General features: G+C 39.4%; 1 protein-coding gene and 2 pseudogenes across 3 annotated transcripts in view; 1 reads left to right on the forward strand and 2 right to left on the reverse strand.

The window, feature by feature from the left end:
- SBF2 (SET binding factor 2) overlaps positions 1–24,892 on the reverse strand; it is a 415,224-nt gene that overhangs the window by 363,643 nt on the left and 26,689 nt on the right. The window lies entirely within an intron of this gene.
- Positions 1,652–10,019, forward strand: LOC309841263 (cell division cycle protein 16 homolog pseudogene; annotated as a pseudogene). The gene is made up of 3 exons: positions 1,652–1,672; positions 8,351–9,023; positions 9,793–10,019. The product of its transcript is annotated as a cell division cycle protein 16 homolog pseudogene (transcript).
- On the reverse strand, positions 12,507–12,892 carry LOC309840852 (large ribosomal subunit protein eL43 pseudogene; annotated as a pseudogene). Its single transcript has one exon. The product of its transcript is annotated as a large ribosomal subunit protein eL43 pseudogene (transcript).

The following is a 24,892-nucleotide window of genomic DNA, read 5'->3' on the forward strand; positions in this document are numbered from 1 at the left end:
GCATATGAAGTGTTTTTCTAATCTGAATAATGCACAGGTTAATGTAACTGATAGCTATTTCATAAAACTAATAAAAATCTTAAGGGGCTCTGAATGTGTAAATAGTACTTGGGACATATTTTTATATGGAGACCTATCTTAAACTGTAAGATTATAAAATATCCTCTATATCAGAACTTTTAACTTCCAATCTTTTCAGAATCCCCTTCTAAAAAGTGAGCCAAATTCAAGAGAATGAAAAGACAAGTCATAGACTGGGGGAAAAAATATCTTTAAGCAACATATCTGATAAAGGACTGATAAAGGATTTACCCAAAATATACAAAGAATTCTTAAAACTCAAAACTGAGAAAATGGACAACCCAATAATTTTTAAATCAGCAAAAAATCTGAGGAGACACTTCACCAAAGATTATATGCCGAAAGGGCAAATAAGCATATAAAAAAATGCTCAGCATGTTATTTTATTAGGGCACTGCAAATTAAAACAATGAAATACCATGACACATCTATTAGAATGGCCAAAATCTAAACACTGACATCAAATGCTGACAAGAATATGAAGCAACAAGAACTCTCACTCGTTGGTGGTAGGAATGCAAAATGGTACAGCCACTTTGAAAGACACTTAGACAGTTTCTCACAAAGCTAAAGGCACTCTTCCTATACAATCCAGTAACTGTTCTCCTTGGTACTTACTCAAAAGAGTTGAAAATATATGTCCACACAAAAACCTGCATCAGATGTTTAAAGTAGCTTGATTCATAATTGCTAAAATTTGGAAGCCATTAAGATGTCCTTCAGTAGATAAACGGATTAAACTACTATGGCACATACAGACAATGAAATACTATTCACAGCTAAAAAGAAATGAGCTATCAAGCCATGAAGAGACATACAGGGACCTTAAATACATATTACTAAGTGAAAGACACCAATCTGAGAAGGCTACATACTACATATACCATAATATCAATTATATGTCATTATGGAAAAAGCAGAACTATGGAGACAATAAAAAAGAACAGTGGTTGCCAGAGGTTAAGAAAGAGGGAGAGATGAACAGGCAGAATGCAGAGGATTTTTACGGTAGTGAAACTGTTCTGTATTTTGTTTGGACTTTGGATGATTATATGTTAATTTAGGTTCATCAGCTGTAACAGATGTCCTGCTCTGGTACAAGATGTTGGTAATAGGGAAGACTGTGCATATGAGAGTATAGGGTACGTGGGAACTCTGTACTTTCCCTTCAATTTTGCTATGAAACTCAAACTGCTCTAAAAAGTAAAGTCTATTACTTTTGAAGTAGTTGATGATATCTCAAAAGCACCTATGAGTTCTATATGCAATAAAACAATGGTTCATCGATGCTTTGGTTTTTTTTCATTTAATGCATTATCAAATCCTAGTGTGATCACAGAGAGAGAAACATCAAAACAAGAATGCCAGAAGCCGTCCAAGTTAAGCATCAAAGTCTTCAGATTTACATTACAAGAGTGCATTTGTGTGTTAAAACTTAAATAGTACATATATGATCTATGAATTTTTTATACAAATTTTACTTCATTTTTTTAAAGTTACAAAATAAAAGATAAAATCTGATTTTAAAAATAAAAAAGCATCAAAGAAAACGGTCTTTAGAACTGCAACCATGTGTGTAAATACGGAGAAGGTAAGTGGAGAATTTAAATACATAATTACTTTACTCAGGACAGAATATCTAAGGAACCAATATGTAATAAATGGCTCTTCAAGGGAAACTGTGTAGCTAGGAGGCAAGAATAGGACAATTTTCATCTGAACTTTGGTATCTTTTTAATTCATGAGGTTTCCTTTTCCATTCAAAACAATTTAAAAATGTATATATATAGTCATGACCACTTTTAAAGTAAAAATCAACCCAAAAGTCCTGTTAACATTAAACTACCTCAGTTTGAGTGATTAAAGTCTGAACTGATAATTATATCCTTGACATTCAGAAATGTGGTCCTCAAACCAAGCAGCATTAGCATTACCTGGAACTTGTTAAAAATGCTGTTTTTGCAGGGGTTATAACAATTGGATAGATGTAGATACATACAAACATGTTGAAAGTTGACTTATATACCTAAAATATGTGAATTTTTTCATATGTAAATTATACCTCAAAAGATAACTTTTTTTAAAGAAAGAAATGGAGAATATCAGGTCTCACCTCTCACTTACTGAATCATAATCTACATTTGTAACAAATCTCCAGTCAGTTCATATCCACATTAAAATTTGAGATGCAGTTTTTTTTGTTTGGTTGTTTTTTTTTTTTAAGATTTTATTTATTTATTTATTTTTAATTAACATATAATGTATTTTAGCCCCAGGGGTATATGTCTGTGAATCGCCAGCTTTACACATTTCACAGCACTCACCATAGCACATACCATCCCCACTGTCCATAACTCAACAGATTTTATTTATTTAATAGAGAGAGACACAGTGAGAGAGAGAACACAAGCAGAGGGAGTAGGAGAGGAAGAAGCAGGCTTCCCAACCAGCAGGGGGCCCCATGCCGGACTCCAACTCAGGACTCTGGGATCCCGAACGAAAGGCAGACACTTAAACGACTGAGCAACCCAGCCAACCCGAGATGCACAATGTTTTATAGTATTTGTAAATATTAACATAGTTTGACATTGTAGGCAACCGTAACTCAAGTCCTTTTTTTTTTTTTTTTTAAAGAAAGAGAGGGAGCTGAGGAGAGGGAGGAGCTTGCAGATGAAGAGGGAGAGAGAGAGTTAAGCAGGATCCATGCCCAACACTGGGCTTCATCTCACGACCCTGAGATCACAACCTGAGACACAATCAAGAATTGAATGCTGTACCTACTGAATCACCCCCGGTACCCCTGAAAGCTCCCCCCCCCCGAAAGCTTTTTTTTAATGTCTCTCAAACTGACTATAAACTCCACACTTAAGAGCAGGGGCCATGTTCATTTTGTGCATTACTGGCACATAACAGAGGCCAGTAAATAATATCAATAAATATTTGCCAGATGAAAGGAAAAAATGGCTCACATTTCCTTACAATTATTACTAAATATTTTATTTTTACCAGAACCCCTTTCTATTCTGGCTTAATATCTACCTATCTTAACCAAAAGGTAGAGCTGAGAGCTTACAGAGAAAAGATTCATAGCATCATTTTGTTATGACTATAATGGAAAAGGAAGAAAAATAGTATCAGCCCTAGCCAATAAAGCAAAGTAGACACACGTACACATTTTTCAGTTGTTTTCTTATTGCAAGAAAGACTATCTTAATTTTTAAAAACACCTTTTTAAGGGACACCTGGGTGGCTTATTCAGGTGGGCATCTGACTACTGATTTCAGCTCAAGTCATGATCTCAGATCATGAGATCAAGTCCCAAGTCAGGCTCTGAGCTGGCCATGGGGCTTGCTCTGGATTCTCTCCCTCCTTCTCCCTGTGTCTCTCTCCCCATCGCAGTTCACACTGTAGACAAAGAAAAAAAAAAGCACCTTTTTCAGAGTTGATGTCTCATTTTATTTATTTTTTAAGATTTTATTTATTTATTTGACAGAAAGAGAGAGCACAAGCAGGAGAAGCAGCAGGCAGAGGGAGAGGAAGAAACAGATTCCCTGCTTAGCAGAGAGCCCCACGCAAGACTGGATCCCAGGACCCTGAGATCATGACCTAAGCCAAAGGCAGATGCTTAACCGACTCAGCCACCCAGGTGCCCCTGACATTTCATTTTAACAAAGCAAACAAACCTTGCAAAATAAGTAATACCCAGGAAATCCTGAAATTTTAAAATGATTTTGCAAAAACCTGACTGGGTGTTATGGTCAATAAGCAAAATTACTAGCAAAATTACTAGAATTTCTTTCTGTTTCAAAAGTTTTAGGGGCGCCTGGGTGGCTCAGTGGGTTAAGCCGCTGCCTTCGGCTCAGGTCGTGATCTCAGGGTCCTGGGATCGAGTCCCACATCGGGCTCTCTGCTCAGCAGGGAGCCTGCTTCCTTCTCTCTCTCTCTCTGCCTGCCTCTCAGTGTACTTGTAATTTCTCTCTGTCAAATAAATAAATAAAATCTTTAAAAAAAAAAAGTTTTAAAATAAAGGAGAGTTGCTAGCAAAGAAACAATGATTGGCAATGCAATCACAAAGTTGAAAGGCTGCTGTTTAAATTTAGCTGAATCAGCTCACCTCAGAACACTAAATCCTAAACTATCATGAGGGATGACAGGAAGCTACCTGATTTACACTTCAGAACTCTCAAGAAGTTCTGCAGTTGGCAGTACCAGATATTTCTAGAAACTAAAGGTGAGAACTGTTTAAAAGCCTAGTTAAGAAGCATTTAGATCCCCAGATACTCTCCCCTCTCTATATACCTAAGTGACTGTACTTGCTCCAACCCACCAGAAGAGTTGAGATTTACTATCAGGAAAAAATTTAAAAGAGTATTCTCCTAAGTATTCCTATGGGAATACTTAGCATTTGAGAGCAGGGATATCAAAACTGAAAAGAGAGGGAGTTATGTAAAAGTTTACATAGTGAATTCTGCAAACTCAAATCTTCCTCTACCCCACTCCCCAAATTCTGGCAACTAAATCTGTATCTCCCAGCAGGAAATAAAAAGATCTTTCTCCGGCGGCGCCTGGGTGGCTCGGTCATTGCTTGTCTTCCTTCAGCTCCAGTCATGATCCTGAGGTCCTGGGATCAAGGCTTGGGTCGGGCTCCCTGCTTCTCCCTCTCCCATACCCCCTGCTTGTGTTCCCTCTCTCTCTGTGTCTCTCTCTGTCAAATAAGTAAAATCTTAAAAAAAAAAAAAAATCTTTCTCCAGTAACTCTGACAAACCAAAGGTAAAAATATTAAAAACAAAGGAAGTTATCAAACCCAATCCCAGCATGATCACCCATTTTTAACCAATGGTGAACCCAACAGTCCAAAACCTCACAATTAACTACAATATTAAGAGAAAGCTAAAGAAGGCTTCTAACATGAAAGATTAAAACAAAAGTGGGGGGAGAAGCTAGAAAAAAAAAAGACTTATTCAAGGAAACAAAAACATTTTTTAACATCAGTAATATCTTTAGACATAAGAGAAAATACTGCAACCATTATAAAAAGAACCAAATGCTATGAAAAGGAATATTAAGAGACAAAAGAGCTGTTGAAATAGTTTTAATGACAGTAGAAATGAATAGGAAATGGAAGAAAAAGAGAAGAAACTAAAAGAATAGTAAAAAGAATAAGAACAGCAAAAAAACAACAACAATAAACCAGGGACACCTGGATGGCTCAATTGGTGAAGCATCTGCCTTTGGATCAAGTCATGATGGGGGTGTGTGTGTTCTGGGATCAAGTTCTGCATGGGGCTTCCTACTTAGCCGGGAGTCTGCTTCTCTGTCTCCCTCTGCCCTCCCCCTGCTCGTATTCTCTATCTTGCTTGTCCTCTCTCTCTGTCAAGTAAATAAATAAAATCTTAAAAAACAAAAACCAAAGAGTTTAAAACAAGGCTTCCAGAAAAAGAAGAGAAATGGTGGGAATGGAAGGACTTACAATCACAAGCTACCAGTTTGGAAGAGCCTACTGTAGGTCTAGAATAATGAATACAAAAAGACCCACTAAAAGCCACAAAGTTTCAAGAACAGGAACACATGTAAGATCCCAAAAGTTCTGTGGGAGGGAAAACAACACCACATAAAAGACTGCGAATCCAAGTAGCACTAGATCCTCTGCAATCTTGAAATATAAAAAAAAACAATGGATCAATAACTTCAAACTTCTGAGGAAAAATTATTTATAGTTAATCCAAATTATCAATCACGAATAAAAACATTTCAGGCATGCAAGCCCTCAGTAATATTACTTCCTTTGTACCCTCCCTTAGTGAAGATGCCCCTAGAAGATATACTTCAACAAAATTAAGGGGAAAAAAAAAAGAGGTGAGATCCAAGAATAAAGAGATCTAACACAAAGAAGAGAAAAAAAGGCAATCCTCAAAATGATGGAGGAAGATAAATTCCAGGACATCTGTGGTGCATCATACAAAGCAATCAATACAGATTAAAGCATCTCAAAAGGCCCAAGGAGAGAGATTTTAGATAACTGGCAGAATAGTTGAGTTTGAAATGAACAACAAAAGATTATTATTAAAATATTATTAAGTTCATTTACACAGTCAAAATGAAAGCACTGAATACTGACTTCACCAAAACTACAATGTAACAAGATAACAGGAAGATGCCAGGTGAGTGGGAAGTGTGTCTGAGCCGGCAGGCAAATGTAATAGATTAGGTCAATCCCCATTTTCATAACAAGAAATCAAGAAATATAGTCAAATATTTTAATCAAAAAAAATAGTAGTAGGGGCTCCTGGGTGGCTCAGTGGGTTAAAGCCTCTGCTTTCGGCTCGGGTCCTGGGATCGAGTCCCGCATTGGGCTTTCTGCTCAATAGGGAGCCTACTTCTTCCTTTCTCTCTCTCTTCCTGCCTCTCTGCCTACTTGTGATCTCTCTCTCTCTCTCTGTCAAATAAATAAATAAATAAAATCTTTGAAAAAAAAGTAGTAGTAGGATTTCTTTACAGACATGAAGGCATATTCCTTAGGGCTAGGTTGGGCTGCAGGAGACCAGAAACCTCAAGAGCTTTAATGGAATTTTTTTTTCTCTTCCACATAAATGAAGTAATTTTAGGACTGGTATGGCGAATCCATGATTATCCTTTCATTCTCAATCTTTAACATAATAGTTTGTACTTCCCAGTCTAAGATAGCAGCTCAAATTCCAACTATAACATCCACTTTTTTTTTTTTAGTTTCATTTATTTATTTGCCAGAGAGAGAGATCAGAAGTAGGCAGAGAGGTGGGGGGGGGGGGGGAGCAGGCTCCCTGTTGAGCAGAGAGCCCAATGTGGGGCTTGATCCCAGGACCCTGAGACCACGACCTAAGCCAAAGGCAGAGGCCCAACCCACTGAGCCATCCAGGTGCCCCAAACATCCACCATTTTTTGTTAAAAGATTTCATTCATTTATTTGTCTCAGAGAGAGACAGAAAGTACAACCAGGGGCTGTGGCAGGCAGAAGGTGAAGCAGGCTCCCCCTAAGAAGGAGGTGGACAGAGGACTCGATTCCAGGACCCTGGGATCATGACCTGAGCTGAAGGCAGTTGTTTTAACTGACTGAGCTACCCAGGTATCCCTAACATCCACCTTTTAACCAGCAGGAAAGAAGGTTAATGAAGGCTCTGCTCCTTACTCTTAAAAAACACCTCCCAGAACTCATAGGTGACTAACTGTTCAGTACTTAGTCATACCGCCACAACTAGCTACAAGAAGACTGCAGCATGTCTACATTCCAGGTAGCAATTACCCTGCTAAAAACCAGAGGTTCTATTTCTGAGGAAGGGGGACAGCCAGTAGCCTCTGCTACGAGCAGTAAATATCAAAAGAATCAGCTTTAAAAGTTTCCAGAGTTGCCTCTGGGGATGAGAAAATCAAAAGGGGGTGATGACAGAGTAGTGGAGTACAATACTGGGTTTTTAATATGCTTCGGAGAACTATTCGATTTTAAGCTATAAGAATATATAACTTGATTTTTAAAAATGTTTAAAGAATCATGGGCGGGGGCGCCTGGGTGGCTCAGTGGGTTAAGCCGCTGCCTTCAGCTCAGGTCATGATCCCAGAGTCCTGGAATCGAGTCCTGCATCGGGCTCTCTGCTCAGCAGGGAGCCTGCTTTCCTCTCTCTCTCTGCCTGCCTCTCTGTCTACTTGTGATCTCTGTCAAATAAACAAATAAAATCTTAAAAAAAAGAAAAGGAAAGAAAAGAATCATGGGAAAAGTAAGTAGGAACAGAGCCACAACTTCTGTTTCTGAAAACGTCTTTTTTTTTTTCTTTTGGGGGGATGCAAAAGATAGAGGTAAGAACTGTATAAAATCAAAAGTAAGCCGGGGGCGCCTGGGTGGCTCAGTGGGTTAAGCCGCTGTCTTCGGCTCAGGTCATGATCTCAGGGTCCTGGGATCGAGGCCCGCATCGGGCTCTCTGCTCAGCGGGGAGCCTGCTTCCCTCTCTCTCTCTCTCTCTCTGCCTGCCTCTCAGTCTACTTGTGATTTCTCTCTGTCAAATAAATAAATAAAATCTTTACAAAAAAAAAAAAAAAAAGTAAGCCGTATCAGTACAGTAGTGCCCAGTCTTTAAGGCAGTGATTTTAACTGCTTAGAATATTTTTTTTTAGGCAACACAAGCTCAGGGCAGGCCTGGTGGGCAGCAGAAAGGAAGGCAAGTTGGAATGTGCTTAGCTGGACGCCACAGCTGTGCAGCCATGAATCTGTAGCGGCTGCGGAAGTGTACTGGCCAGTAGGTGGACCAGCCACAGTATCAAGGTGCTCTATTCTGTGCAGAAAAGAGGCTTCACTCCCTCACAAGGAACTCCAAGACATATATTGGTTGTCTATGTCTTTATCTGACAGCGCAGTATCACAGAGCAGCTCATATACTTCTGTCACAAAACCAGACAAACCGTATCAGCAGGCTCTTGATATTCTTGATAAGGAGAAGCCAATCAACTAAAGGTTATCTGAGAAATACCTGATAAAAGTGGCTGTAAAGACCCCTCCAATGACTGGAAAATGCCATAGTCCTCGAATAAGCTCCATTTGTCTCTAACAGGGAAAATCTCAGATGCCCTGGATAACCCTGCCCTAGCAACCTATACTTACAAAGACATTTTGAAACTCCATGCCTACTGTTTTGAAGCATTTGTTCTTCTATTGTCACACTACATGTTGACAGCCTCAGGAAAAAATTAACTGCCTGAGTCACTACCTCTTAACATTGCTCTGAACTGAAGAACAAGAATTACTATGCTTCCTATTTGAGAACACATTTTAAGTATAATAATCCTAGTGAAACTGTACTCCCTGGTTATGTAGATGGTTTGCAAGAGAATGTGGATGTGATAGTGTCTTTAGCTAAAAGACATTATTATAATTGTGATTTTTTTAAATGTGCTATAGGGGCACCTCGGTGGCTCAGTGGGTTAAAGCCTCTGCCTTCGGCTCGGGTCATGATCCCAGGGTCCTGGGATCGAGCCCCACATTGGGCTCTCTGCTTGGCGGGGAGTCTGCTTCCCCTCCCCACCCCCCACCTAACTCTCTGCCTGCTTGTGATCTCTGTCAAATAAACAAATATAATCTTTTTTTACAATTTATTTATTTATTTGACAGACAGAGAGCACCAGTAGGCAGAGAGGCAGGCAGGGTGGGGGGGAAGCAGGCTCCCCGCCGAAGCAGAGAGCCCGATGCTGGACTCGAGCCCAGCACCCTGGGATCATGACCTGAGCCGAAGGCAGTGGATTAACCCACTGAGCCACCCAGGTGCCCTAAACAAATAAAATCTTAAAAAAAAAAATTATTTTTAATGTGCTACAAACTGGACACCTGGGTGGCTTAGTCGGTTAAACATCTGACTTGATTTCCATTTAGGTCATGATCTCAGTGTTGTGAGATGGAGCCCCACGCAGGGCTCCCCCATGACAAGGAACCTGTTTAAGATTGTATCTCTCCCTCTCCCCCCTCCCCCACCCACCACATGGTCAGCATGCTCAATGGTTGGATGGATGGATGAATAAATGAATGAATGAATGAATAGTGCTACAAGCTTACTTCTGTAGTAATGGTGAAAGATTCTTTCCATGCAAACTATTTACCTGAACTTGCAAGGGACACTTGTAGAACTGAATAAAGCAAATGAACTTTTGTCTTTCTCATTAATTGGTGTTCAATCCTGTGTCTTGTTTTGCAGTGGGATGCTATTATCTCATGCTTGATCATAAATATGAACTTGCCAGAAGGTATCTCAGCGAAATAACAACAGTTGAGAAGATGTACAGGCCAGTGTGGGTAGCATACAGGCACTTGTGTGCAGCTGAGGGTGAGCATGACCAGGCCATGGTTGCTTACTTCATAGGAGTGGAGGTGATGAAAGGGTCATTTGCCAATGCTCTACACTGGATTATAATATGGGACTGACCAACAACTCAAAATTGGCTGAAAGATTCTTTGGCCAAGTGCTAAATTTTGCACAAACTAAGCATTGCACTAGAACATCCTTTTGTTATGCACAAGGTTGGTATGCTTGCATTTCAGAATGGAGAATGGAAAACAGAACAAAGGTTTCTTGATGCTCTAGAAAAAATTAAAGCAACTGGGAGCAAGGTAACAGATGACAAATGGAAACCTTTGTTGAACAACTTGGGACATGTCCACAAGAAGTTTTAAAAAGTATGCCAAGGGGGCGCCTGGGTGGCTCAGTCATTAAGCGTCTGCCTTCAGCTCGGGTCATGATCCTGGGGTCCTGGGATCGAGCCCCACATTGGGCTCCCTGCTCAGCAGGGAGTCTGCTTCTCCCTCTCCTGCTCCCCCTGCTTATGTTCCCTCTCTCGCTGTGTCTCCCTGTGTCAAATAAATAAATAAAATTTTTTTAAAAATTATGCCAAGGCACTGGATTATCACCATCAGGCACTGGTGTTAATTCTTCAGAACTCATCCACTTACTCTGTGATGGGGTATATCCACAGTCTGACGGGCAAATTTGAAAATGATGTTATAACCACAAAGCCCTTAGTTTCAAACAATATTTTCTGTTGCAGTGCTTGGTTATTACACTGAAATGTACATTGGTGATTCTGAAGCTTACACTGGAGCAGACATTAAAGACAAATTAAAATGTTATGGGGCGCCTGGGTGGCTCAGTGGGTTGAGCCGCTGCCTTCGGCTCGGGTCATGATCTCAGGGTCCTGGGATAGAGTCCCACATCGGGCTCTCTGCTCAGCAGGGAGCTTGCTTCCTCCTCTCTCTCTCTGCCTGCCTCTCTGCCTATTTGTGATCTCTCTCTGTCAAATAAATAAATAAAATCTTTAAAAAGTAAAATAAAATGTTGTGAATTTGATGTGCATCACTGAAAAGACCAAAAAAAGCTACTTCACTTCCAAAGGATTTCAGAAAATTTGTAGTAGGAAAATAGATTGTGGAGGAAACGGGGTTTGCACTACTGGAAACCTCAAAGAAAACTCCAGATTCCAGAATTTCCTTGGCAGAAACCTTTGAAACTGAAATGAATTAAACTGACATGATGTTAAGAGACATCTATGTCAGACCACAGTTGATGATTCCAAACAGGTCTCAATTCCATTTTGTCTTGGGGTAAGTCAGTGATTTCTCAGATCCTTGCCATGCCTAAGAACTTCCCGTTTCTTTCTTTCTTTTTTTTTTAAGATTGTAATTATTTATTTGACACAGAGAGAGAGAAAGAGAGAGTGTGCACAAGCAGGGGGAGTAGCAGACAGAGGGAGAAGCAGGCTCCTCGCTGAGCAGGGAACTCCATCCCAGCATGCCAGGATCATGACCTGAGCTGGAGGCAGATGCTTAACTTACCGAGCCACTCAGGCACCCCAAATTTCTCACTTTTTTAAAAGATTTTATTTATTTATTTATCAGAGAGAGAAAGAGCCAGCAAGCACAAGCAGAGGGAGCAGCAGGCAGAGGTAGAAGCAGGATCCCCGCTGAGATGGGAGCCCAATGTGGGACTTGATCCCAGGACCTTGGGATCATGACCTGAGCCCAAGGGAGCCACTTAACCAACTGAACCACCCAGGTGTCCCAACTTCTCACTTTTTAACAGGAATCCAGACTATACCTTTACATTTAGGTATGGAGACCTGCCATATAGACTGGATTATACACACCTTAGCAATAGATATTTTCTGATTCTACAAAGTAATTATACACAGAGGAATAAAGAAGGTAAATTGCCAAAAAAAAATTTTTTTTTCTTTTTTTAAAGCTTCTGTTTGGGGGCGCCTCAGTGGCTCAGTCATCAAGAATCTGCCTTCGGCTCAGGTCATGATCCCAGGGTCCTGGGATGGTGCCCCACATCAGGCTCCCTGCTCAGCAGGAAGCCTGCTTTCCCTCTCCCACTCCCCCTGCTTGTGTCCCTGCACTCTCTCTCTCTTTCTCTGTCAAATCAATAAATATTTTTTTAAAAAAAACTTAAAAAAAAAAGTTTCTTTTTGTTTCTGACTGTGTTCCTGATTCTTTTTTTTTTTTAAAGATTTTATTTATTTATTTGACAAACAGAGATCACAAGCAGGCAGAGAGACAGGCAGAGAGGAGGAAGCAGACTCCCTGCTGTGCAGAGCCTGATGCGGGCCTTGATCCCAGGACCCTGAGATCATGACCTGGGGCCAAAGGCAGAGGCTTAACCCACTGAGCCACCCAGGCACCCCGTGTTCCTGATTCTATTGAGAAACAAAAAGTTATAACAAATCTCTAAATCACAGAATCTACCAATACTTAAATATTAATCTATCAATATTAAGAGCACAGTGATTACTTTGGGGACAGTCTGCAATTGATTTTGCTAAAGAGCACTTTTCTCACAAGAGGTAAGAATTACTACTGACCTAAGATATTACTAATAGTGAATCATAGTATAATTTAGTTTATCAATACTTTTTTGTTGTTGTTACATAAATTAACCCATTTATTATAGGCTAGCAATGTTTCAAACGGCGGCGCTTCTACTGGTCTTTCAACTCCTTCAGTCTTCTGAATGCAGACTTTACTGTGACAGCAGAAGTGGTGTTGTAGGTCCAGGCGCCACCAGTGACGGTTTTCATGCAGGAGCCACAATGCCAGATCCCCACAGCTCGTCTTTTCATCTTGGTTTTGCCACAGAAGGAGCAAGTGTACTTGGCGTGCTGGCGTATCTCAATCTTCTTCACCATCTTCCTGAGGGAGGCACCATAACGGGTCCCATATTTGCCCACGATTCCGACCTTCTTGGTGCATTTAGCCATGTCAACTCAAACCAGGTCTGAGCCCCGAGAGGAGTTTATCAATACTTTTAAGATAATTCATAGATCAAGATTCTCCAATAACTACCAAAAAAGCACATTTGGTCTTTTGCCCCCTTATCAGGTTGACTCTGGATGAAAAGTCTAGAAAAGCACTGCATAAAAATACAAATCTACTTGTTTGTCAAATTCTTTAGAGGAAATGGTTATAAATATTTGAAATATAAATAAAAGAGAGAAAAAACAAACACACTGTAGCAAAAGCAGACAAGTTAATGTCACATCTATGAAAATATATTATCCCTTTTTCATAAACAAAAGAGAATAATGCTGAATAATATTAGACTTTCCTAGTTAAGCTGCATCAATATTTTAATGTTTAGTTAGATTGTTATTATTTCCTCTCATTTTCCAAGTTTATTGCTATCTGTAACCATTTCTAAATGCTGTGAACAATGAACAATTTTGTTAAAAAGCTGCTTTTTTGGGCAGCTGGGTGGCTCAGTAGTTAAACATTTGCCTTCAGCTCAGGTCATGATCCCAGGGTCCTAGGATCGAGGCCCACATCAGGCTCCTTGCTCAGCAGAAAGCCTGTTTCTCCTCTCCCACTCCCCTGCTGTGTTCCCTCTCTTGCTGTGTCTCTCTCTGTCAAATAAATAAATAAAATCTTTAAAAAAAAAAAAAGAAAAGAAAAAAAGCTGCTTTTCCTGGGGTGGGGGAGAACCAGTTTGACTAATTCAAATTACAGAAAGAAAACTGGCCCATGAAATTAAGAGAATTATCTAAGATCATACATAACTAATAGGTAACAGAGCCATACACCTGGGTCTCTTCACTTTAATACTGGGGAAACTATGTCAAATAAGGGATGCACAACCTCGGGGCGCCTCGGTGGCTCAGTGGGTTAAGCCGCTGCCTTCGGTTCAGGTCATGATCTCAGGGTCCTGGGATTGAGCCTTGCATCGGGCTCTCTGCTCCACAGGGAGCCTGCTTCCCTTTCTCTCTCTCTCTGCCTGCCTCTCTGCCTACTTGTGATCTCTGTCTGTCAAATACATAAATAAAATCTTTAAAAAAAAAAAAAAAAAGATTCTCTCTCCCTTTCTCTCTGCCCCTCCCCCTGCTCACTTGCTCTTGCTCTCTCTCTCTCAAAAAAAAAAAAATTAAAATAAAAAAAATTAAAAAGGGATGCACAACCTCTATTAAATTCTCTGGTGAATAATGCCACAAGCAAAGTCCCTGTTCTTCCCACCCAGCTAATCAATTAATCCCATTTACATCAACTAAGTGAATTATTAAGCTTTACTTAAAGGATGTAGATAGAGGTGGTAGTATTAAGCTACTCGGGCTCTTTCCAATTGCTAGAACTATATGCAGATTCATTTAAATTACTTCACAACCATAGTTTAGTGCAAGAATATGTGGGATAGTATAGAAGCTCAAAAGACTCCACAATTAGGCCTCACTGAAAACTGGAACACTAATCAGAATAAAATAAAACTGGTATCCAGGGGTACCTGGGTGGCTCAGTCAGTTAAGTGTCTACCTTCTGCTTGGGTCATGATCTCAGGGTCCTGGGTCAGGCTCCCTGCTTAGCAGGGAGCCTGATTCTCCCACTCCCTCTGCTACTCCCCCTGCTTGTGCTCTTTGCTTGCTCCCTCTCAAATAAATAAAATCTTAAAAAAAAAAAAAAGTAAGTAAGTAAGAAAAGAAACCACTGGTATCCAGTAAGAACTCTAAATATTGTCATAATTGTTTCCTGATTCTGCCTCTACTATACAGTGGCTATGTTTTATTCTCCACTAGGACTACTCTTTCTACTGCATGGTTTCTATTGTCCTGAGCTTCTGCTGTTTTCTCTGGTTCATATTCAAATTTCCGAAGGGAAAGGATTACATTGAGGGAATTCACCATTCTGTAAGACAGAACTACTGTACAGTTCTTAGGTCAGCCTCATTTATAAGCTAATGGCCTACATATATATATCTCTGATGCCAATCCGTGGTCTGATTAATTGTGGCAGAGTAGAAAGGACTTATGATACAAAATGTAACAACTGATGCAAGCCCTTTTTTGTTGTTCTTGTTGTTTTCAGAAACAGGCTGTAATATGTATATTATTATATGTATATGTATATGTGCATGTACATACATGTATGTACATGCACATATGTATATGTGTGATATGTATATTATATACATATATATGTATATTATTTGTATAACAATGTAATATATATTATTTTGATAATAATCAAAATATTGATTCCTTTTCTCTGAATTGAGATTCTCCTTTGAACCCACATTAATTCCATATTTGTACTAATATTAAGTCTAACACATGAATTATGCTAGATAAAATTATTCATGTATAAGATAATTTCCTATTATAGAAAAATGATAGCCCTCGGCCGCCTGGGTGGCTCAGTGGGTTGAGCCGCTGCCTTTGGCTCAGGTCATGATCTCAGGGTCCTGGGATCGAGGCCCGCATCGGGCTCTCTGCTCAGCGGGGAGCCTGCTTCCCTCTCTCTCTCTCTGCCTGCCTCTCTGTCTACTTGTGATCTCTGTCAAATAAATAAAATCTTTAAAAAAAAAAAAAAGAAAAATGATTGCCCTAACTGGTATACCCAAACATCTTCTAATAGAAACATAAGTAGTTTTACAGGTTGCAACTTACTTAGTAGTTACTGTGTCAGATACTGGACTAAGCACCCAAAAGGAAATATCACAGATTAGCAAACTAGGACCTATAAAGATTAAGTTTTGTTGTTTTTTTTTAAGATTGTATTTATTTATTTGAGAGACAGAGAGAGCATGAGCAGGGGGAGGGGCAGAAAGAAAGGGAGAAGCAGATTCCCAGGTGAACGTGGAGCCTGACATGGGGCGGTGATCCCAAGACCCTGAGATCATAACTTGAGCCAGTCAGAGACTTAACCAACTAATCCACTGACCTACATAAGTATCACCCAGGTGTCCCAAGATTAAGTTCTTATGTAAAATCACATATGATAAATAGTAGTGCTGAAATTAAAATCCTATCTATGTAGGCCAAAGCCCGTATTTTCAACAATCATTGGTCTTCTGTCAATGACCGCTAAATAGAATTACCAAGAGCATTCTGTAACACTAACCAAAAAAAGAAAGAAAGAAAATTCCTACCTTACTCTAAGGCAATACTTCCCAAAACACTGCTCAGTGAGATATTATCTATTATATATTAGAAGTTCTGTAATCAAATAAGTGTGGGAAATGTTATTCTAAAAAGAGCTCATCAAACTTTCATATTGCAGGGATTCTCACAACCACACTATAAATCTCCAAGAAGTAAACACATTAGACAGAATTTTCCATACATATTTCACCGAAGTTACTACTCTTCACAGGCCATTGCCTAGAACTATTTTGTGGAGCACACCTTAGAAAATATTTGTCTGGTAAAAAATTCACATGACCTTTTTTTTTTTTTTTTTGATAACTCACCTAAACTAGTCAATCAGTAAGTTTTATGACACCTGCTGACTCATACCCCACTTCTGGTGAAAATGTCATGGCCACACTGAGGGCCAATGGCCATGTTTTGGATAAAGTCACTTTCCCGCTGTTCAAAAAGTACTCAAAGGGCAATCCATTCACTTATGTGGTCTACCTCAAAAAGGTGAGAAAAGGCAAGATGATTTATCCCAAGAAATGGAAGAGAGCAGAGGGGCCAGCAGAGCCATACAGGGACAGTGGAACAGCTAGTGGATGTCACAATGAAACAGGAAACCCTAGGGCGCCAGGGTGGCTCAGTGGGTTAAGTCGCTGACTTCGGCTCAGGTCATGATCTCAGGGTCCTGGGATCGAGTCCCACATCGGCTCTCTGCTCAGCAGGGGGCCTGCTTCCCTTCCTCCCTCTCTGCCTGCTTCTCTGCCTACTTCTCTGCCTACTTGTAATCTGTCTGTCAAATAAATAAATAAAATCTTAAAAAAAAAAAAAAGTAACAGGAAACCCTAGAGAACAAAGAAATCGGCGAACAGGAAAAAAAGGGTACTTGGGGGCACCTACGTGGCTCAGTGGGTTAAGGAACTGCCTTCGGCTCAGGTCATGATCCCAGGCTCCTGGGATCGAGTTCCCCATGGGCTCCCTGCTCAGTGGAGAGCCTGCTTCTCTCTTTCCCTCTGCCTATCACTCTGCCTACTTGTGCTCTCTCTGTCAAATAAATAAATAAAATCTTCAGGAAAAAAAAGTGGGGGGGGGGGGAGTTGAACAGAGAAGACCTGCAGAGATAAGCAACAGACAGGCTATGCACCTGCATTTGGGAGCTAGTGCTAGCTCCTATGAACCAAGTCCTTGGATTTCTCCATCTTTTCTGTACCTCTTATAATAACGTCCCTCTTTTCCTTGGGACCAAACTCATTTAATTTCAAAAAAGGAAAAGATAATTCATTTCACTAAAATGAAGCTACACAGCTCAGATGTTAAAAGAATACAGGGGCGGGGCACCTGAGTGGCTCAGTGGGTTAAAGCCTCTGCCTTCGGCTCGGGTCATGATCCCAGGTCCTGGGATGGAGCCCCGCATTGGGCTCTCTGCTCAGCCAGAGGCCTACTTCCTCCTCTCTCTCTGCCTGCCTCTCTGCCTATTTGTGATCTCTGTCTGTCAAATAAACAAATAAAATCTAAAAAAAAAAAAAAAAAAGAATACAGGGGCACCTGGGTGGCTCAGTCGTTAAGCATCTGCCTTCCGCTCAGGTCATGATCCCAGAGTCCTGTGGTGTGGGATCGAACCCCACATCAGGCTCTCTGCTCAGCAGGGAACCTGCTTCCTCCTCTCTCTCTGCCTGCTGCTCTGCCTACTTATGATTTCTCTCTGTCAATAAATAAGTAAAATCTTTAAAAAAAAAAAATGCTTGGGATTGAATCCCAGGTCCTGTACTATAAGATGCAAAACTCTAGACAAGTTACCTAAAGCCTCTAATTTCCATCTGTAAAATGGAAATAATTGGAGTATCTCCACATCAGTAAACTATGATTAAATGATATGTTTGTAATGTATTTGTATATCTAGCAAGCACTGAATAAATGTTAGCTATTACAATTAATTTGCATGTACTTCTTTTCCTCTCACTCAAAATATGCTGTCCTTAAGGGTGCCTGGCTGGCTCAGTGAGAAGAAAGTGCAGCTCTTCATCTGGTTGTGAGTTCAAGCCACACACTGGGTGTAGAGATTACTTAAAATTTTTTTAAAAAAGGGAAAAAAAATCTTATCTTTAGACCATAACTGAGAAAGAAGAAAAGAAAATCTTACTTCTGGATGTAAAAATCTGATAAATATTGTTTTATAGAAAATTACTAGTACGAAAATAAATAACTAAAATAAATTTTAAAAAAAATTTACAAGTACACTGTAGCCACAATGCCTTAACTGCAGAGAATCTCTCACCCTTTATACAATTTGCAGAAATAATAATATCAAATACTCAGAAAATATCTCTGATCCTAATGAAATGATTTTTCCACAACAGGGTAAAAATGTTTTATCAATACCAGATATACCTTATCTAAACCATCAACATTTTAAGAGTCCAAAACATAACAACTTTTAAAGGACAACAAAATAAATCCATTTTATAAAATAGTTTTTTTTATTCTAAGATTATTATAACTGGAATCAATTTGTAGACCTACTAAAACAACAAGAAACACAAAGAGAACAAATACATAGTAGCTTCTACTGAGGACTTTTAATAACAAGCAACTTCAAATCCAAAAACAAGTGATCTCATTACCATTCACTGTGTTTTTAACCCCAATAATGCCTGGACCATATTAGATAAACTTCATATATTCAAATAGTTATTTACTTCCTAAGAATAACTCATAGTTGTTGTTTTTTTAAAGATTTAAATAAATTGTTATTCATCTGAAAAAGAGAGAAAATCTTAAGCAGACTCTGCACTGAGCACAGGGGCCCGATGTGATACGAAATCTCACAACCCTGAGATCAAAACCTAAGCAGAAACCAAAAGGCAGACACTTCACTGTGCCACCTAGGCACCCCAGTTCATACTTATTTTAGATATATCTGTATCATTCTCCTCTGATTTGGATACTTTGGGTTCTCAAGTTCCATAGCAAAGAAATTAGTTAGATCACTTTAAAAATCACATCAAGGGGCACCTGGGTGCCTCAGTCTTTAAGCATCTGCCTTTGGCTCTGGTTGTGATCGCAGAGCCCTGGGAGTGAGCCCTGCTTCAGGCTCCCTGGTCAGCAGGAAGCCTTAGGCTTCTCCCTCTCCCACTCCCCTTGGTTGTGTTCCCTCTCTCGCTGTGTCTCTCTCTGTCAAATACATTTTTAAAAAACACTTTAAAAATAAATAAATAAATAATCTTTTTTTTTTTTTTAAGATTTTATTTATTTGACAGAGAGAGAGAGATCACAAGCAGGCAGAGGGGGAGGGGAAGCAGTCTCCCCGCTGAGCAGAGAGCCAGATGAGGGGCTCGATCCCAGGACCCTGAGATCATGACCCGAGCCAAAGGCAGAGGCTTAACCCACTGAGCCACCCAGGCGCCCCATAAATAATCTTTTTAAAATAATAATCAAATCAAAATATTTCAATTTCTTTCATAATTTACCCTCACTACCCACAATATGTTAATAACATTAAAAGTCTACATTATTTTTATTTTAATAAGACTAATGATCTTTTACAGGTAATTGAATCTGTGTCCACTAAGGGCACACTCTGGTACGGGAAGAAAAAACTAATATTAGAGTACCACCACATATAAAGTAACAAGTCAATAACAAAATGACAATCCAATGTTCACATGGGTAAATGATTTGAACAAACACTTTACCAATAAGCACAAGAATAACCAATGTTATCCTATCACTGGAGAAATCTAGAAATTAAAACCACAGTGATATATTAGAACACATATTACAGGGACACCTGGGTGGCTCAGTCAGTTAAGTGTCTTGCCTTCAGCTCCAGTTCTGATCCCAGGGTCACAAGATCAAGCCCCACATCAGGCTCCCTACTCAGCAGAGAGCCTGCTTCTCCCTCTGTCTGCCCCTCTCCCTCCTTGGGCTCTCCCTCTGACAAGTAAATAAAACTTCAAAAAAAGAAAAAACACATATCACAGAATGGCAAAACTAAAAATTACAAATTACAATTAACCCACTGAGCCACCCAGGCGTTTTAGCAAAGAAATTAGTTAGATCACTTTACAAATACTAATGAGATTGCAGAATCACTGCAATTCTCATACAGTGTTGGTAGGGGAGTAAAATGCTACAATTCTTTTGGGAAAAGATGTGGCAGTTTTTTATAAGATTAAGCATATACCCACCTATGACTTGGAATTCAACTGCTAAATACTTACTACCAAAGAGAAACGAAAATGTATTTTCACAAAGGACTCAAGAATATTCATAGCAGTTTTATTCATTATAACCAAGAACTGGAAATAGTACAAGTATCCATCAACAAAAGGATTAAACTGTTGTATATTACGGCAAAAAATAGAAGAAACTGGGGTGCCTGGGTGGCTCAGTGGGTTGAGCCACTGCCTTCGGCTCGGGTCGTGATCTTGGGGTCCTGGGATCGAGTCCTGCATCGGGCTCTCTGCTCAGCCGGGAGCCTGCTTCCTCCTCTCTCTCTCTCTGCCTGCCTCTCTGCCTACTTGTGATCTCTCTCTGTCAAATAAATAAAAAATCTTTAAAAAAAAAATAGAAGAAACTTATTATAGAAATAACAAGTTGGATACATCTCAAAAACATACTGAGTGAAAGAATTACATAAAAGAGTATATGTTATATGATTCCACTTATATGAAGTTCTGGAATGGACAAAATTAATCCATGATGGAAAAAAAATAAAAAGAGTGACAGTAAGGGATCAAAATAATTTTAGCATAACTGTTTAATATTTTTCCCAATGTATTAACCTAGGTAACATAAAAGTCAAACCTGTCATGATTTTTAACCAAATGTAATGGATTTTTTAAAAATAATACTCCTGGAGGGCACCTGGGTGGCTCAGTGGGTTAAAGCCTCTGCTTTCGGCTCAGGTCATGATCCCAGGGTCCTGGGATCGAGTCCCGCATCGGGCTCTCTGCTCAGCAGGAAGCCTGCTTCCTCCTCTCTCTCTGCCTGCCTCTCTGCCTACTTGTGATCTCTGTCTGTCAAATTAGTAAATAAATCTTTAAAAAAAAATAATAATAATACTCCTGGAGACCAACTACATAAGGAAGTAATAGCTATAGTGAGCAAAAAATAAAGTTATACTGGTTAAGTTTATTTTACCACATCCTTTGAAAGACTTGAGAAAAATAAAGCTAACCACCAACACTGATGAACTGTATATAGAACAAAAACACTTGGTTAAAATAAGGAACTAAAATTTCCGAGAATGGTAAATACATTTGTTTTTTTGTTTTTATTTTATTTTATTTTTTTAAAGATTTTATTTATTTATTTGACAGAGAGAAATCACAAGTAGTTGGAGAGGCAGGCAGAGAGAGAGAGAGAGGGAAGCAGGCTCCCTGCTGAGCAGAGAGCCCGATGCGGGACTCGATCCCAGGACCCTGAGATCATGACCTGAGCCAAAGGCAGCGGCTTAACCCAATGAGCCACCCAGGCGCCCTGTTTTTTTGTTTTTAAAGATTTTATTTATTTATTTGTTAGAGAGAGTGAGCATAGGCAGACGGAGTGGAAGGCAGAGGCAGAGGGAGAAGCGCTTGCTCCCTGCTGAGCAAGGAGCCTGCGGCAGGACTCGATCCCAGGACGCTAGGATCATTACCTGAGTCAAAGGCAGCGGCTTAACGCCTGAGCCACCCAGGCATCCTGGTGGGTGTAAATAATAATAATTATTATTAAATAATAATAAATATTATTGATATAATTTATTATATTAATTTATTATATTATTATATAATATTATTATATGTTATAATATATTATATATTACTATGTTATTATGTTAATTTATTATATTATAATTTATTATAATAATATAATAGATATTATTATTTAATAATAATAACTTATTAATAAATTGATTATTCAGGGGGAAAAAAGAGTGACAGTGACAGCCCCTGGGAGGACAGAGGCAAGAATGGACTGGAAACAGGCATAAAGGAAAACTTTAAGAAAATGGTACTATACTGTATCTTGATAAGGAATTGGGTTATACAGTGTATAAAATTTCTAAAAATGTAAACTTTAAGATGTATATCTCATTATACATAAATTTTACATCAAAAGAAAAAAGGTCAAAAGAATGTTTTTTTTAATTTATCTGACCTATCATCACATAACTCTGAAAGAAATCATCACATAACTCTGAAAGAAATTATTATTTATTTCTATTTAGAGGGACTGCCCTCACTGTCCTGCATGAATGAATAAAAGAATGATTTTTATACTCTTTTTTCTTATTAACATATAAATGTATTATTTGTTTCAGGAGCACCTGGGTGGCTCAGTGCGTTAAGCCTCTGCCTTCAGCTCAGGTCCTGATCTCTGGCTCCTGGGATGGAGCCCCCCCACACCCCACATCCCACACACCCCCGCCCCCACACCAGGCTCTCTGCTCAGCAGGGAGCCTGCTTCCCCCCTCCCTCTCTCTGCCTGCCTCTCTGCCTACTTGTGATCTCTGTCAAATAAATACATAAAATCTTTTTTAAAAAATCAACATTTAGATAGGGACAAAAGGAAATAAGCACATATATCATTCATATTTTATAGTGATTTTAATGATTCTAGATTTTTTTTCAGAGGGGGGAAGGTGGCGGAAGGGACAGAGGGAGAAAATCTTTTTCTTGGTAACACTGAACAGTAATATTTTGTTTTTTTAATTAACATATAATGTATTATTTGTTTCAGGGGTACGGGTCTGTGATTCATCAGTCTTACACAACACCCAGCACTCACCACCACATATACCCTCCCCAATGTCCATTACCCAGCCACCACATCCCCCTTCCCACCCCCAGCAACCCTGTTTCCTATGATTAAGAGTTTTGTCTCCCTCTATGGTTTCATCTTGCTTCATTATTTCCTCTCTTCCCCTATGATCCTCTGCCTTGTTTCCTAAATTCTGCATATCACTGAGATCATATGATAACTGCCTTTCTCTGAATGACTTATTTTGCTTAGCATAATACCTTCTAGCTCCATCCACACTGCAAGATTTTAAATTTTTGATGGCTGTGTAATACTCCATTGTAGATCTATACCACATCTTTATCCATATATCTGTTGATGGATATCTGGGCTTTTCCCATAGCTTGGCTATTGTGGACACTGCTGCTATAAACACTGGGATGCAAGTGTTCCTTCGGATCACTACATTTGTATCTTTGGGGTAAATACCCAGGAATGCAATTGCTGGGTCATAGGGTAGCTCTATTTTCAACTTTTAAGGAACCTCCATACTGTGTTCTAGACTGCCTGCATTCCCACCAACAGTGTAGGAGGGTTCCCCTTGGGAGAAAGAATCTTAAGCAGGCTCCATGCCCAGCACTGAGCCCCACATGAGGCTCAATCTCACAACCTTGAGATCATGACGAGCCAAAATTAAGAGTCAGATACTTAGGGGCGCCTGGGTGGCTCAGTGGGTTAAGCCACTGCCTTCGGCTCAGGTCATGATCTCAGGGTCCTGCTCAGCAGGGAGCCTGCTTCTCTCTCTCTCTCTCTCTCTCTCTGCCTGCCTCTCCATCTACTTGTGATTTCTCTCTGTCAAATAAATAAATAAAACCTTAAAAAAAAAAAAAGAGTCAGATACTTAACTAAGCCACCAAGGTACCCCTCCACATTTTTATCCCCAAAAGACATGAAGCTAGAAATATCAGATATAGCAAATAAATACTCAAACAAGTTTTTTTTTAATTTATCTGACCTATCATCACATAACTCTGAAAGAAACTATTACTTACTTCTTCTATTTAGAGGGGCTGCCCCCACTGTCCTGCATGAATGAATAAAAGAATGATCTTTATACTCTTTTTTCTTATTAACATATAAATTATTATTTGTTTCAGGAGCACCTGGGTGGTTCAGTGGATTAAGCCTCTGCCTTCAGCTCAGGTCATTATCTCAGTGTTCTGGGATCAAGCCCTGTATCAGTCTCTCTGCTTAGCAGGGAGCCTGCTCCCCCCACCCACCCACCCACCTGCCTCTCTGCCTATTTGTGATCTTGTCAAATAAATAAATACATAAAAATGTATTATTTGTTTCAGGGGGATTCATCAGTCTTACACAATTCATAGCACTCACCATAGCACATACCCTCCCTAATGTCCATCACCCAGCCACTCCGTTTCTTCCACTCTCCTTCCCTCCAGCAACCCTCAGTTTGTTTCCTGAGATTAAGAGTCTCTTATGGTTTGTCTGGTTTCATCTTGTTTCGTTTTTCGCTCCCTTCCCCTATAAGCCTCTGTCTTATTCCTCAAATCTCTCATATTTGTGAGACCATATGATAATTGCCTTTCTCTGGTTGATTTATTTTGCTTAGCATAATACCCTCTAGTTCTATCCACACCATTGCAAATGGCAAGATTTCATTTTCTGATGGCTGCATAATATTCCATTGTATATGTGTGTGTGTGTGTGTGTGTGTGTATCACGTCTTCTTTATCCATTGATTCTTACACTCTTGAAACATTAATGGTAACTATGATTAATTCAAACTACTAAAATGTCAATTACTATTAAGAAATGCAATAACTTCTAATGGAGTAAATTATGAACTTTGTTTATACATATGTCACAGATTCATACTTTAATAGAGTACATATACATACATGCAGGCATGTGTGCAAAGTTTAGCATACATATCTCTGCCTCTGTTTATCAGGTTACATGCTCTATATAAATAACAAAAAATGTTCATTTTATTCATTCATTTAATTTCTACAGAATTCAGGTTTTCTAAAGTACACAATTTAAAAATTAGCTTATCTCTAGAAATTAGTTAGGCCAAAGAACACTGCATGTTCTTTCTCATAAAAGTTTTTTTTTTTTTTTTAATTGAAGTAACACTAGTATATAACACTATGTACGTTTCAG

This window comes from Mustela nivalis (assembly GCF_964662115.1).
Source record: "Mustela nivalis genome assembly, chromosome: 9".
Taxonomy (NCBI): Eukaryota; Metazoa; Chordata; class Mammalia; order Carnivora; family Mustelidae; genus Mustela; species Mustela nivalis.